Source organism: Aythya ferina, assembly GCF_964211825.1.
Source record: "Aythya ferina genome assembly, chromosome: 19".
Classification (NCBI taxonomy): domain Eukaryota; kingdom Metazoa; phylum Chordata; class Aves; order Anseriformes; family Anatidae; genus Aythya; species Aythya ferina.
The window spans coordinates 8385057-8400350 of NC_140309.1; the positions used below are offsets into that span (position 1 = coordinate 8385057).

Consider the following 15294-nt stretch of genomic DNA (forward strand, 5'->3'; position numbering starts at 1 on the left):
CACCAGCCCCCCCCTCCACCTCACCTCACGCCCCCATCACCCCCCTTTACCCCAAACCTCTCCCTCACCCCCTCACCCCCCCCTCCAACCCCTCCTCGCCCCCTTCCCTCCCTCCACTCCCACAGAAGGAGAGGGGGGGGGGACGAAGCAGAAGGAGGAGGAGGAGGAGGAGGAGGGCGGCGAAGTCTCGCGAGAGGGGCGGGCGGGGGCCGCTGGCTGCGGGCAGCGCGGAGCAAGCAGCGGCGGCGGAGGCGGAGGCGGAGGGGAGCAGCCGGAGCCCCGGGAGGCGCTGAGGGGAGGCGGCCAGGCGGGGCGGGCGGCGGCCATCGCGGCCCGGCCCGGCCCAGGCGAACCCCGCTCGCTCCGCCGCGGGCGGGCAGGCAGGCAGGCACGGCACGGCCCGACCAGCCGCCCGCCCGCCCTCCTTCTCTCCCTCCCGCAACGCCGTGAGGCCTGGCCGCGGCTCGGCGAGCGGGGCCCTGGTGGTGGTGGCGGTGGTGGTGGAGGAGAAGGAGGAGGTGGTGGTGGTGGTGGTGGTGCTGCTGGTGCTGGTGGCCGCCCTGCCATCTTAGCTGCCGTGCCCCGCCGCCTTTGTGCCCGCCGCGCCCGGGCACCCGGGGGGGGCCGGGCCCGAACGCCCCTCCGGGGGCGCCTCCCCCCGCGGGGCCGCCGCCCCTTGCCCCGCTCCTCCTCCTCCTCCTTCTTCTCCTCCTCCTCCTCCTCCTCCTCCTCCTCCGCGGGGGGCCGACCGGCGCTCCCAGCCCGGCTGCGGCGGAGGGTAAGGCGGGCAGCACCGCGGGGGGCTCGGGGTGGGGGGGGGAGGAGGAGGATGAGGAGGAGGAGGATGAGGAGGAAGAGGAAGGAGATGGCGGAGCGTGGGGGGGGGGGGCTACGAGGAGAGATGGAGGGGAGAGGCGAGGCGGAGAGATGGTTGGTGAGGTATGGGGAGGGGGGGGGAGGAAGAAGAAGAAGAAGAAGAAGAAGGCGGTGGTGGTGGTGGTGGGGCCGGCGCCTCCCCCGCCGGGCTCTGCGGCACTGCCGCAGGACCCGGGGCCGCTTCCCCGGCCTGGGGGGGGCTCCTCCTGGGGGGGGGGGGGGCTGCTCCTGTGGGGGGCTGCTCCGGGGGGGCTCGGGGGCTGAGGTGGCGGCGGGGAGGGAGCGGTAATGGCGCTGCCGGGGTGTTCCCCGCGCCCCGCCGCTGTCACGGCCGGCTGAGGCCTAAGGGCTGCGGCCCGGCCCCCCCCCGGGATTTTGGGGATTGGGGGGGGGGGGAGGTCCCGATGGGCCCCTCTCGGTACTCGCTACCCCCCCCCTCACCCCCGTGTTCCCGCAGATCTGACCGCGGATGCTTTATTTTTGATGATTATTTCATTATTATTTGATTATTTTTTTTTTCCCCCCAAGCTCTTTTTTTTTTTTTTTTTAATTATTATTTTATTTATTTATTTTTTTATTTTTCTCTCTCTTTTCCCTACCCCCCTCGCTCCTCCTCCCCGAGCGGTGAGTTCTCGGTGTAAATACCACTCGGCGCGGCGCTGGGGTGGGATCGGGAGGAAAGTGACCTATTTTGAAGGCCTTTTGATCGCTTCCCCCCTCCGAACGGGCATGTGCCGGCCGATTCCGTTAGCCAAATAGCGTTTCCCAACCATTTTAATTTGCCAGATTAAAATATCTCGCCGGGGCTAGGCTCCTGCAAGCCGGCGTGCGGGTATGCCTTTAGACAACCTCGCTCGGTCGCCTCTGCTGCAAGCCTCTCGGGAGCCTCGGAGTTCACCTTTGTCACTGTGGGAGCAAAAAAAAAAAAAATAAATTAAATAAATAGAAAAGAGAGAGATGCCCGGCTGCCTGTAACGTGCAGTTGTACCATTGTGCTGGGCGCGGTAGGAGAACCGAGGGGGGGGGGTGGGAAGAAAAAAAAAAAAACAAGGATTAAAATGGTTGTTGTCAAACGTAAGATCTTTACGTGTCTCGGGAAGAAAACGGCAGAGAGGACTTTGGGGTTATTTTCTGAGCAAAAGGCTCGGTGTCGGTGGTGCTCGCCCCTCCTGCTTGTCACGGCGTGGGGCGTTTGGCCGGGTGGCATTCTGGTGGCTGAGGTTACACGGCACTTGCCTTAACTACTTGGCCAAATCGTGTCCTTCACCTTTGCCCATCGCGTTTGGAGAGCCCTCACGGCCGTGTGGCCCTGCGTGCCGAGGGCAGATTAATAAGATGGTACCTAAAGGTTTGGCTGCTATCGATTCCTTACTATTACTGCTATTTATAGAGCGTGTGACATGGCTCTTGTTTTATGTATTTGGGTAGAGGTTACCAGCTTGGAATGCTTCAAATGAAACGTTCCCAAAATACCACCCCTAATGCTTCATATATTGTTGAATGGTACAGCTCAGATCCCCAGAGTCTGAAAAATAGCTTTGGCTATTAGCACGTCATAATAGTGCAAATATTGTGGCAAACCCTGATATATTTTGACACTGCTGAAGGCTTGTTTTCACTTCTCAGGATTACAAAACACCAACTTTTGTTGCAATAAATGCAATTTTAGATACGTGATCCTTGAAACAACTCCCGAGTCTACGTTTTTGTTTCGATTGCCCCTGCTCCTAGTGAGCGTGCTGTGATTTTTGCTGCTTGTGTCCAAGGACAAACCTAATCAACAACTGGTTCAAGCCTTCGTGTTAGGTTCTCCACAACACTGGCCTAGTTCTGGCTGGTGCCTTTGCCATTTTTAGGACTCCTCTTCCTTTTATCTGTTGACTCAAATACGTTGATAAACTTGAACCTCCATTTATCCTTTGAACTTGAGGGAATGTTTTTCTCCTCTGTTAAGAATGTCTCGCTGAAGAGAAAGGGATTCTGGCGGAACAGCTTAAATTAAATTTAATCTTGTTAAAAACTGGCTGAAGTAAGAACTCCTTGGGTAGTTTGATTTTTATTTATTTATTTATTCTTTAACTAGGCTGAAATTAAGCGCTGCATGTAGAGGAGCAGATGTTGGAGTGAGAATTATGTACAGATAAGGTGACTTAGGCCTCAAGTGAGACTGCTGGAAAAAGTTATCTGTCATGGCCTTCCATTGAATTCTTCTGCAAGCTAAGTTGGAGAATTTTAAGTCTGTACTTCCATCTAAATAACATTTCCATTTGTGCAGCTTTCATCTGGGCCTTGTCCATGATAATTCATCAGGTTTTGTCACTAGAGTAACGTATTTTTAATGTGTTGTAAGACAGCCGCCGTTTTTGCGCGTGGTGAAATGTATCAGAAGAGAAGCAAATATCACACCAATAATTACATCTTCAGATGTATCCTAGTAGTGAATTTCCTGTAATGGGGATGTTTTGTGGAGAACAATAGATGTGGCAAAGGATTCAGAGATTTGTTTTAAAGATGTCGTAGGTAGCTGACTCTGCAGCAGAGTGCCCCTTGGACGCAACCTGTGCGTTCCCATCCCTTACCCCAGGTGGTTCCCAGGTACTTCGTCTTGGTGCTAATTCTCCTTTCCAGCAAAGAAAGACTGGATGTGCTGCTGCTGTTCTCTCTCTCCTGCCTCTTTTGCAAGAATATGCTTCTCTAACTTTGTAGAGCCTACAGAATAGTTGCAAAATATTCCTCACATAGGTTTATTGGGCAGTATATCTGTGTTTGTCGAATAAGAAAATGTTTAGGGTTGATCTGGGCCTCTCTGATCCAGCAGTGGTAAAGAAGCCGTGATAAATATCTCCTCTCCTATTCCACTCTCAATGTATTTTGGAGAACGCTTGCATAATTAATAAGATCCTATCTTAGAAGAATTTTCTCTTCATATTAAAATCCTTTTAACTACATAATATTACGTTGAAGCGCACACCAGAAACTCTGAGGACTTCTGGCTGCTGGTGTTACCAGTGGTGATCCTGGCTCTTGTCTTCTGGATCACGGTGGTGCTGGCCATTGTGTGTTCCCTTTTCCAAGTGCACTATGGAGCCTGAGGGTTTTGGTTGTATTTTCTTACACAAACCCAGACAAAGAGGAGAGCTTCAGCTCCGGGCCAGAGTCACGCCTGCATCAGAGAGTGTCCCAAGCCTAGGTTGAGCTGTGGATAATGTTGGTGCCCTCCTTCAGTCAACCAGGTCTGAGACAACCTTTGTCATAGCGATACAGAGAGGAATATTTCATCCCTTTTGAGATTGTTGTCCATCCTTCCTTTTATAACTCATGAGTGTGTCCTACTCCTCTCCACAAAATGCTCGTTCTTGACTGAATGGTGCAGAACAAATCCCCGGTCTGTGCCGTCCTGTGCTCTGTGGTGAGTTCCCGAAACTCTAAAAGTCAATTTGGTTGTGTGGTGCCATCCTCCACCTGCTTTTCTGCGTGTGTCGCTCCAGTGACTCTGGTCTTTGTCTGATCCTGAGCTAAGCCCCTGCGGCTGCACCAGCAGAAAGCTGACCTTGGGAGAAATCTGCATGGTTTGGTGCTGGTTTGGTGCTGGTTTGGTGAGCTGGGCTGGCTCAGCACACTGCTGGGTGAGTGCAGGGACAACTGAGCACTGGGCTGCACGAGAGCCCGCAGCTGGATGGAGTTTGTGCTGCCTGCCACCACGGCTGGACCGAGGAGGAACACTCAGATACAGTGGTTGGTGGCACCTCTTCCAAAATATTTAGTAGCTAGGTTTGGGGATTCTTTGTTTTTGTTGTTCTGTAATGGGCGGAGGAGATGATCACCCTACATTGATTTCTGCGGGGAGAAGAGACTGGAAAAAAATCCACTGGATAAAGGGTCAGGAAAGCACTAATCCCCCTGTGTGAAGCTCCAGCGGGAGCTCAGCTGTGCAGAGCTGCAACAGAAAGAGTGAAAACGGAACCTAAAATGTAAAAACGTGAAATGAGAGGTGAAGTGCAAAGTATCTGAGGGGGAAAAGTGCACGAAACAGGAGGGAAGGATGGGGAGCTGTTGGAAGCACGGGTGGCTTTTAACACCGTATTCCTTCCTCCTTATCTAAGTGCTCATTTACAGCACAAAACATGGAGGCAGAAAGACTTTCTGAAGGTCCTTAGACATCAGACAGCATAATGGGTGCTCCAAACATGGTTTCTTAAAGCATTTTTTTTTAATATTTGATGATCACTGGGATGACAGTCTTCTTTATTATTATTTTTTGAAATTACCAAAGGGAAGCCATCGAGAAGTTTTAATACTTTGTCAGAAATTATTACACTGGACACTCTTGACAATTTTTTATTTTATTTTTTTGACATCCTGCTAAATCTTCCTGGTTTCTCTGGCAGAAGAAAAAGCAAAGTAGCCACCGTAAACATCTGACAAAATTGCCCAAACAGCCAACAGGCTTTGTTAATCCAAGGTGATGGCTTCTTACTTGGTGTGGATGGGAGGTGATCACTCTGCCTCTTCTATCGCTTGGCTAGAAACCCTTTTGATTTTCCTCTAGGGGTCGGGATGGGGTGACAGCACGAGGTTTGCATATTGGGTTTTGTCCTTAGAGTGGAAGAGGCTAAAAATGGTTTGTTTTGGGGAAAAGTTAGATCTTGAGGGAAAAAAGTAAAAATCGCAGAACTTTGAAGCTTGGCTCTGCCGTTCTGTGTGCCTGTGATCTTCTGCTGACCCTTAGAGCAGTCCTACAGCCATGCAAATGTTTTGTCAGGGTGAGATGTAATTTTATAAGAACAGTTTTCTCCTGCGCTCATCCAGGGTAGGGTGCTGCCAGGGCAGCCTGCTGTCAGCGTGGGTGCGCGGTGTCCGAATTTGGTTAGGAGCCTCTGCTGTGTGTTGGGGATGGTTGGGGATGCCAAGCCTTATTTAAAAAGTAAATTTGGTTCAATTTGGGTGTTTAATGTTAATCGCAGAGATTCTTGCTGGTAGCTTTTGGACTGAAAGCCAGCGCGTGTTTTGCTGGATTTCTTAAATTGCAAATCAAGTTGGTTGCAGTCTTCCAATTATTTCAGCTAAACCTAAAACCCCCCAATTCTCCCCGTTAGTGCACTGCTGGTCACCAGATCTCCGAGTGGCATCATCCTGCAGGATGAGCACCCCTCCTTGTGCTGCTGGTTCAGCTTTGGTTCATTTTGCCCTGGGCTGACTTCGAACCCAAGGAAACCCTTGGGGTCCAGGACCTTGGGACAGGCTGCGTGCATGTTGAAAGATAAGGAGCGATTCTTCCAACAGCTTTTGGCTTGTTCCCCATCCCTGTGCTCAGCCTGTTGTCAGAGCACCCAGAAACCTTTCCTCTTCCCTTCCACACCACTGCTCAAAGGTTGTAGCAGCCCCGAGAGCCTGTTCCCAGGGAGCTGTTGCGCTGGGATTTCTTGGAAAGAATCGCATGTGGCACTGCACATGTTCGCTGTTTTGGTTTCCCTCCCCCTTCTTCATATGCAATTGTCCCTTCCCGCCTCGGTCCCCTTTTCATCGTTGCCTGTTCCTCCCTGCCCCAGCCAAGGAGACGAGAGGAGAGGTTATTTTTGCTGCTTCTCAAATAGGCCACGAGCGTGCAGTGAGGAGCGCGGTGACTTTCTCCGTGGGAAGCCGTCGGTGGCTGGGATTTCTCAAGCCGTGTCCCCCTGGCAGCGCGAGATGTTCCTTCGCTTGCAGCCTGCAGTTGTCACCAAGCTGCCCAAGCTCCTCCCAGTCCCCACTTCCTTGTAACCCAATCTGCAGGGAGATCATGGGATTTGAATGCTTTTCCCCTGCTCCCAGTGTTTGGGTTGTCCCTGCGCTCCTCGCGGAGCCATCGCTGCGCCGCGCTCTCCATTTCTCTGGCTTTGCCTGTTCCAAAAAGCAGTTGACAGTTGTTAAAATCAGTTCTGGGCCAGCCACGATTTGATGCAATTAAACTGTGTTAAATGCGTTCCAGAACTGCTTCTTGGCCTAGATAGCAAACTAGTTAAACCCTGGGTTTGGAAGCTATTTCTGTAGGATTTGACCCTGTACCCTGGGTGAGCTCGCTCTCTACCTTTGTAGATCTCAAATGCAGCACAGGGTCTTCTGCCTTCCCGTGTCTCCTGGGGCCTTTTTGTTGCTCTTTGCTTATCTGAGCCTTGCCTTGAGAATTACAGGCTGCTCTAACCCTAATAATCTCACCCCACCACCCAGAAAGCCTAAATGTGTCGCAGCGATGGGATTTTCCCCGGCACCAGCTGAACCGGTGCAAACCCCACTTCATACCTGCTCGGTACCCCTAGCACAGAGGCAGGCTCTGAGATAGAGGTTTTTGTGAACATTTGCCATTTTAATTAAAAAAGGAAGGTAACCTAGGCCTCGGCAGAACCTCCTGCTGGCTTGTAGAAGTGCTTCTCAAAGTTGGGAAGGAAATAATGCCACGTTCACAGGCAGTGCCTTACTGAGAATGCCAAGCTCCGTTTTTCTTACAGGTTAATTTGCCATATAGGCAAACCCTGAACTCTTACCTGGGTTTTTGGCTTGATTTTCCTCCTTCCCTTTCCACGCAAAACCCCTCTAACTCCTGCTTTGAAGTATTTGGAACTGGGTTAGTCTCTGGCTGGAGGTGTGTGGTAGAACCTCGTGTTAATTCTTGCCGGGACCTGCCCGTTTTGCAGCAAGAATGCAGGCAAACCCATCTGCATGCTGATCATCTGTCCTTTGAGGAGAACGGGAGATTATTTTTCCTTCGGTTAACACACTACGTGGGCAGACGAACCCCAGAGCATCGCCATTCCACAAGCCTCAGGTACCTGAGTCAGGGGACAGCTTTTTCGGGATGCTCGGGGCTGAGCTCCGTTGACCTGGGGGTGGTCACTGCAGTTATTTCCCTGCCCCGGGACCAGAAGGTGCTGCTGGAAGCTGCTACTGATGGAAAGTGGCCTGAAATGGCCTGGGCTTAAGAAGGGGTCTCTATGAGAGCTTTGTGTCCCAAGCAAAATATGTTGTGGAAGAAGCAAGTCCTCACCCAGGCTGTTACTTTGGTTTTGCATTGCACTACACGTTTTAAATTGATTTGCAAAACCAAGACTGGACAAAAGATTTATTCCTGACTTGACAATACCGAGCAGAGAGCGCTGGATACTAGAATAACATGACAATTGTTTACTTGGAAAGAACATGATTTATATTCGCTAGCTTGTAATTAGTCAGGAAAGCATAAAAAAAATAATTAAAGAATGATTTGTAGTTTATTAAAGAAATGTTTTGACAGTCAGTTTTTGATGTATATATCAGCAGTTCTTTTTTTTTTTTTTTCCCCCATATTTTGGAAGAGCCCCTACATTTTTCAAATTCTTTCGTTTAGATGGCAGGTGTTCTTTCTGAAATAGCCCCTATCTCCTAAAATAACGTGTGAATTAATAGAATTAATATTTTCAACTATCTTGCATTTTCCCCTGTTGCAGGAATTGGTGGCTGTGGGCCATCGCAGCCAGCCTGGTCCAGCACCAGGGTGCGTGGCCCCCTTTCCGTAGCCTTTCACAGTCTTCCCGTTGCTCTCTCTGGTATTGAAGGCTGATAACTGTAGTGGCTATAAACTGGCATAATCACTACGCGTTTTGCAGGTATTGCAAATATTTTTATGTTTAACTAGAAATAGACGTCGTTAATATTAATACGGGGAGAAATGAAATATTAATCCACAAATAGAAATTTCAGTAAGCTGTAACACAGGAAGATTGTCTTAAATATGTGATGCTTTTATACTTTCCTCTGAGCTGGCAGGGTGATAATGGTAATCCCCGGATCTTAATTTCATCCCTAACTCTCAAGGTACATGAAATGAGTGATGAATACATATTTGTCTCACGTTTATATGGCAGGGGTAGGGAGGTCCAGGTGGAGCAAAGAGTGATTTGCTCATGATCTTCCTGGAGTGGCTGACCTACTCATAGAGCAGCCTGCAAGGGGGTTTTGTTTCTTCACATATTCACTATAGATTTTTCTCATCACAATGGTCACTTAATGTTGCTTGTGAATGAGCTGGATAAATGGTGAAATTTGTAACGTGATATATTGCTGTGATGGGACTCGTTGCCTGATTTGTGCTTATTTTATATGGAAGTGTGAAAAGGGCCTTAAATACGCCATCAATCGGTCCTTAAACTCGGTGAACAGCAAACTCAATCTTTTTGTTCTGGAAGCCAGTCACGGCCAGGGATAACTGGGGACGGCTCACCTAAGCAAAAATATTCCTGTGTGTGTGCAGTTGCAAGAAGGGGAGGTTGTCTGGACATCTTTATGGAGATCTGTGAGGGTGAAGTGTATCCTTTTATCCTCTCTGTGCAGTCCCTACCGCAGCTGTATCCCAAACCTCCGTAAGGGTCTGGATGTTGTGCAATGCCATGACACGCTGATGTTTTTGGTAAAAAAGCTTTCTCACCTGGTGTGCTAGGAAGAAAGAAGAGCTTCGAGCCCCTGTGCCTGCCAGGAGTCTGGAAGCATTGGGCTCAGTTCATCGCAAGAAACTTTTCATCTGTTCTGGATTCTGCTTTAGCTGTCTCCACAGAGAAGTTTACAGCATTGGTATTCATTTAAAACATATCTACGCAGTAAAATTGCTGTGGCTTAGTTGGAAATAATCAAGCTAAGGATTATATTGCTTCAGTTCCATTATTTTTAAACTCAGATAACCAAAACAGCATAAAGGCCTTGAAATTTGAGCCCGTGTGTGGAAGTGCTCAGTGTGCAGGACCTTGGTTTGCTGCGGGATTTCGGTTTGGTGTTGCCACAGCAATGGAGTACACAATTCAGTGAGTTTTTTTTGTGTGAAAATCTGCTTTTAGCTTTGGAACCAATACCACCTGTGCTGGTTTGGAATTGTTCATACCTATTTAGCGTCTGCATTGCAAAATCTACCTCCCTATTTCCACGGGTGTTGGAGAAACAAGGCTGCTAGGGCCCTGTGTGAGTGCAAGGGGAGTATCGTGTGAGGTGTGCTTCTACTTGTCTGCTTACGGTCTGGTCTGGAGGCATCGAGCACCTGCTGATTTCGGGGTTTTCTCTATGTGATTTCATGCCTGTGATTAGCATTTCTGAGGACATGACACATAGGGCCTCACCACGAAGGTATGTTCAGTAAATACATAAACAGAATTACAGCCATGGTCATTGTCAGTCTGTCCTGACTGGTTTCCAGAGGTAACCCAACAGGACACGGCATGCTTCCTTGGGTCTGTGTGATATAACAGCTCTCAGGCTTGAAACTTCTCAGGAAAATTCCTGCCCTGAATGGAGTTCCCATTCTCCTTTTGATGCCTCCTCAATGGCATGTGTTTGTCTTTTGTTTTTAATGATTAGGGCAGGATATTGAAGTATTTAGATGGCGTATTCCAGCGCCTCACCATTTTATTGTTCGGAGACTTCAAGTCAAGCTCTGCAGAACACTTCAGCTGCTTCACAGAAATCTGTGGTTGCATTTATCCGAACCCAAACATTTGCTTTGCCGGGATTTCTCAAGGTAGAAGATGACTGGTAATAATAGGACCTGTAAGTTCTGGGAGGTGTGAGAGGTGTGGTCTGATGGCATCTTCTAAAAGCTTTTTCTGGAGAACATCTCGGAGCAGTCCCTGGTTAGCTGATGTTATCATTGCTGCCTTGTCCCTAAGTTAACAGCAAGGCCGTGTTTGTTTTGCTGTTTGGAGAAACTATTAGTATTCTGCCTGAATTGAGCAGGCTGCTAATAATACTGATTAGCTTCTGCATAAGGTGGAGATGGCAATCTCATTAATTTTGTATTTAATTACCAAAAAATCAAAGCAAAGAGCTCTGGAATGATTTGTAACCATTGTGCTGTTCGGTAGCTGTCAGTGGAGCCACGTGACCACTATATATTCAATATTGAATTCTATCATTTGCCTGTTTCTTTTTGCTTTGCTGGATTTTTTTTGGTATATTTTTACTTAAAATTAAGTCATAAATTGTTAAGAGCAAGGAACGTGATTGTGTGGCATCTGGTTTGGTGCCTTGACTCTCCACGAAGCATCTTGAAGCTTCTCTTCAAAGATCTTGAAGAGATTTCTCACGTAAAGCCTGTTATTTCTGAGCCTGCCAGCCACGTCGGTCTGTTGAGCTCAGGTTTGACTTGAGGGATAGATCTGCTGGTGACGTGGGGCAGTCAGCTCACGGGCTTCTAGCACGGACCTCTCCTGAGCTGTAATAAACACGGACAAGGTATGAATGTCTCCTCTCGGCAGGAAACGGGGCTTTCCTGCTGCAGATGCTGCTTTCTGCATGCATGCACATCTCCACATTCCCCCGTCTCTGGCGTAGCGTATTGTACTTGCTCTGCAAGAGGGCTGCTTCCTAGAACGCTTACCTCACGTGGAAGAAATAATTTTATAAAGCTTTTAAGTAAGAGCAGCTTCAAATTTACAGCGACTCAGACGTGCTGCGCTCTGCTTTGTTCCATCATGGTAGAAGCCACTTGCCTGTGTAACTCGAAAACAATAATAAAACAGGCATAAACAGGCATAAAACAAGGCAGTGTTCGAGGTATTTTTTTGGCGAGCAGTAAGTAAACACCTTTCACTTGATTCTGCCTGGCCTGGATAGCGTCAGGGTTGTCGCCTTCCCCTTTGGAATGGCTGCTCGCGGGCAGAGCTCCGAAGGGGAAATTCTTCTGCACGGACATGTGGAGTTGTGAGTTGTCCAAACGTTAACAACCGCAGGCAGCCCCAAAGTTGAAGCTTTTATTTGCCAGAGAGCTCCTTCGCCCTTGTTTGGGTTTTGCTTTTTTTTTTTTTTTTTTTTTGTACGTGTGATGTCATCATTCTGCGAGGTCTGCGCTCCGGCGTCCTCCAGGAAAACAAAACAGGGGACGAGACCGGAATTTCAAATGCAAGAAAACAAGCCGATCTGATTCTTCCTCTCCTCCCGCCCCCTTTTTCTTTGAAAGGAGCTTTCAAGCTGACTTTTTACAGCAGGAATTAGTTTAATAGAAAAAAAGAGCGTTAGGAAGCACGGCTATTTCTCTCCAGTTCTCACTATCAAGTTCTCCAAAATAAACTTTCCTTCCTGCCTTGTGTGCTGTAGGTAGTGAGGGATGTGATGCCTCTTGTGTGCCAGATAGGAGTGGATGGCTACCTTATAAATAGCCAAGGCCTTTAAATATCCAAGTCCTTATTTCAGGGATCTTTTTTTTTCTTTTACTGTAACTTTGCTTTGTTTTTTACTGTTCGGGAGACATTCAAGCAAGCGTGGTGTAGTGGCTAATTGCCACGTTTGTGTTAGTTCCTTCCCATAGAACTATCCTGTAGAGTTTATAGGAAGTTGTGGTACTACCAGCAGCCTTCCACCAAGGATACTGCAGGCCCTGGCCGGGGTCAGGGGAGCAGCCAAACCCAGCGGTGTGACTGCTGCAACCAGGCTGGAGCCGGAGGTGTCCCGCAGTTCTTCTCGCTTTTTTTGGGAGCCCTTCAGTGGCCCAGCAGCCACTGCCTTCTGCACACCAAGCTGTACATCCCACCTAAGCACCAACACGTTGTTCTTTTCCAGGCTAGAGCTCATTCATAATGACTTTGCAAAATAATCTGCAGAGAGGTGTTTTTTGGTATTTGGAGGACGTAAACGCTGAGTATTGGTCTTCAGAGGTAGGTTGGGGTCTCTAAAAAGCCATCCAGATGTGGTAAGAACTTGGGGCAGCAAGCAAGGCTGGAGCTGATACTCTTTGCCCCGGTGTGTTCAGGAACTTTAATTAGTTCTTGGTTGCTCTTTCTAGCTCGTGTCCCAAAAGTAAATGGCGTGCAGAGTTCTCGGTAACTCCCTGTGCAGCTGGGCTGCAGGGGTGATCCGCATGCGGTATGAGCGAGCAGCTCTCATGGTTTGCTGGCTGGTTGTGAGGGCAGGATCTGCCCAAGGTATTCGGGCTTGTCCTACTTTCCTTGCTCAAAATACAAGATCCTTAACGTGTGTAAAATGGACACCTGGCATCCCCTTGGTTTACTGGCCAACAGGAGCAGTCAGCAAATAGATCTTCCTTTTAATATTGAAACTTGACTTGTTTTGTTTTTTTTTTTTTCCCTAATTTGTCTGTTCCTTCTGACAAACAAAAAGCATAATCCATCATTCCAAACTGCTGAAAAAAGAGGCCTCAAATTGCCAGGTATGAAATTATGCTGCTTGTTCACTTACCAGTAGGCAACGGCGTGCCAGATGTTTCAGAACCTACAAAGAAGAAAGTTCTTTGTACGTGTGATGTTAGTATTCACAGAAGGTGTCAGATTGACAGCCTTGGAGATTGTGGAGATTGGAATGTTATTTATCCCTATGAAAGGTGCAGTGCAGACTGCAATAGTGCAAAAATTTCTTTCCTTATTCTGCTGTTACACCCTATTAGTGCCCTTCAGAGGCAGCCCCCAGGCGTAAGGAGCACTTTCTCTGTGCCCATTTAGGTAGTTGGCTGCTTTGATGAAACTGCCAGAAGGATATGAAGGTGTTGTTGTTGTTTATTTTTGTGATGTGGGTGCTTGTCTCTTGAAAGCCAAATAACAAGAAAGGAATTCACTAACATCTGCCTCTAAACAGCTCCTGCAGCAGAGGCAACCTTCAGCCACCATGTTCTCTGGTCATATACAGGCTGCAAGGCTCAAGTGAAAAGATGCTAGCCATCCTAATTCATTCAGTGAGTTATTCAGTGAGTTACCCATTCTTCTGCAAAGCTGTAGCACAGAATCAGGTAAATATATAATGCTGTTCCTTGTTTTAATAAGCTGGGCACTGGATGAAACGTTGAAAAAAACAAATGAAACGACCCAGAACCTGTTCATTTAGCAGTTGGCCTAAGGAACTGGACATCAGACCTTTCTGGTTGTGCTGTGAACTTGTGTGATTGTAGGTCACCTCTTATTCACATGCCTTACATCTTGTTTGTAAGGTAACAATGCTTAATGCAACTCTACCAAGCACCCAGCAAATATCAGGTGCTTTTTAAGCGTCTATAATGCAAGTCTTATTCTGATGTTCCATTGCAATTTTGCCAATTGAATAATACCTCCTTAGGATAAAGTGCTGCAGAAGAAAAGGACAGGAGAAGGAGCAGTGTTTGCACCAGAGTTCGGACCCGTGTAAGACAATAAATGCCAAAGACCTGTGAATGGAGATACCGTAGGTGTGGTCCTGCTGCACTGACACGGTTGGTTGATGTTAGTCATGCAAAGCCTCATTCTTCCTCATTCTGCAGGCTGCAAAACAATAGATCTGGGTTGTGATCTGCTTGCTTCAAGCTGTGGTGGTGATATGTTTGAATACGGTCGGCTAATAACGTTCCAGCTTCAGAATGAATCGTCTTTATTTCAGAAATATGGCTTAATTTTACTTTTAACCAACAATTAAAAACCATCAACCGCAGTGCAAACCATCGTTTCCATCCCAAAAGGCAAGCCTCTTTGTTAAAGCTCTCAGTGTTCACCAGGACTACATTTCTAATATATAAAATTCTAATATATTTGTAATATTGTTTCTCAGTATGAAATATCTGTTATGATAAAATTTAAATATGGATAGCAATGATTAATTAAGCTGGACTTTAGGTAACAGCTGGTCTTCTCTAGCATAACTCCATCAATTCCATCACAGCATTTTTCACTTACTGTGAGGCAGAAAAATCTAATTTTCTTAAAAAGTAAGGACTACTTCACTGCAGCTGTAGCTGACTGTAAGGCAGATCCTTCCGTAATCGTAAGGAACCTGGACAGAAATGGTGACAGTACTGAACTCTAATGCAGCCAGCTTCTCTTATTTTTTAGGAGTGTTCACCAAACTCTCCAGGGATATAGGAGGGTCTCTGGGAGCTGTCATGTGGGAAAAGTGTAGTGTTTTGTGTGAACTCAGGCCCATCTGCTAAAACAAAAGTGGAGAAAGAATGCAAAGACCTGGTTCTAGGAGAAAAACAAAACCAAACCACATCAGGGGATGTCTTTTTGGAAACTTCTAACATCCCACTGCTCTCCTGGGGCTGTTCCTGGGCTGTCTTTGTCCCCTGATGCTTTACTTCTTCCATATCTTCCCAGACCCAACCCTTTTGTGGTGTATCAGTGGACAGTGGTGAGGAAGCCCTGCTGACCACACAGCTTAATCCTGCTCAGGCTGCATGGAGCGGTTACAGCTCTGGGCAGTGGCTCCTTTGTCATCTTCAGCCTCCGTACTTCACACGATGGTGTGATTGTGTCTCTGAGTTGTGTGGTTTGGCTTTGGCCAAGCCACTGCCTCGAGATCAAAGACTCTTCGCAAGAGCCACGACTGCCAGCTAGCAAAGCGCAGGCTTCGAGCTCAGTCCTGCCAGTACCGAGCGCTTAAGGAGGGGTATGAGATTATTTTAATTGGCTTTTCCTTTGCATTGCTGTTCCTTTACTGCATCTCTCAAAG

General features: G+C 47.9%; 1 protein-coding gene across 1 annotated transcript in view; it reads left to right on the forward strand.

Annotated features, from left to right (window-relative positions):
* Window positions 1-244: 244 nt before the first annotated feature.
* Window positions 245-15294, forward strand: part of TAOK1 (TAO kinase 1) — a 71556-nt gene continuing 56506 nt past the window's right edge. The window contains exon 1 of the mRNA XM_084492973.1: window positions 245-778. The gene's annotated coding sequence lies outside the window, so the exon portion shown is untranslated. The remainder of the gene's footprint in view (window positions 779-15294) is intronic.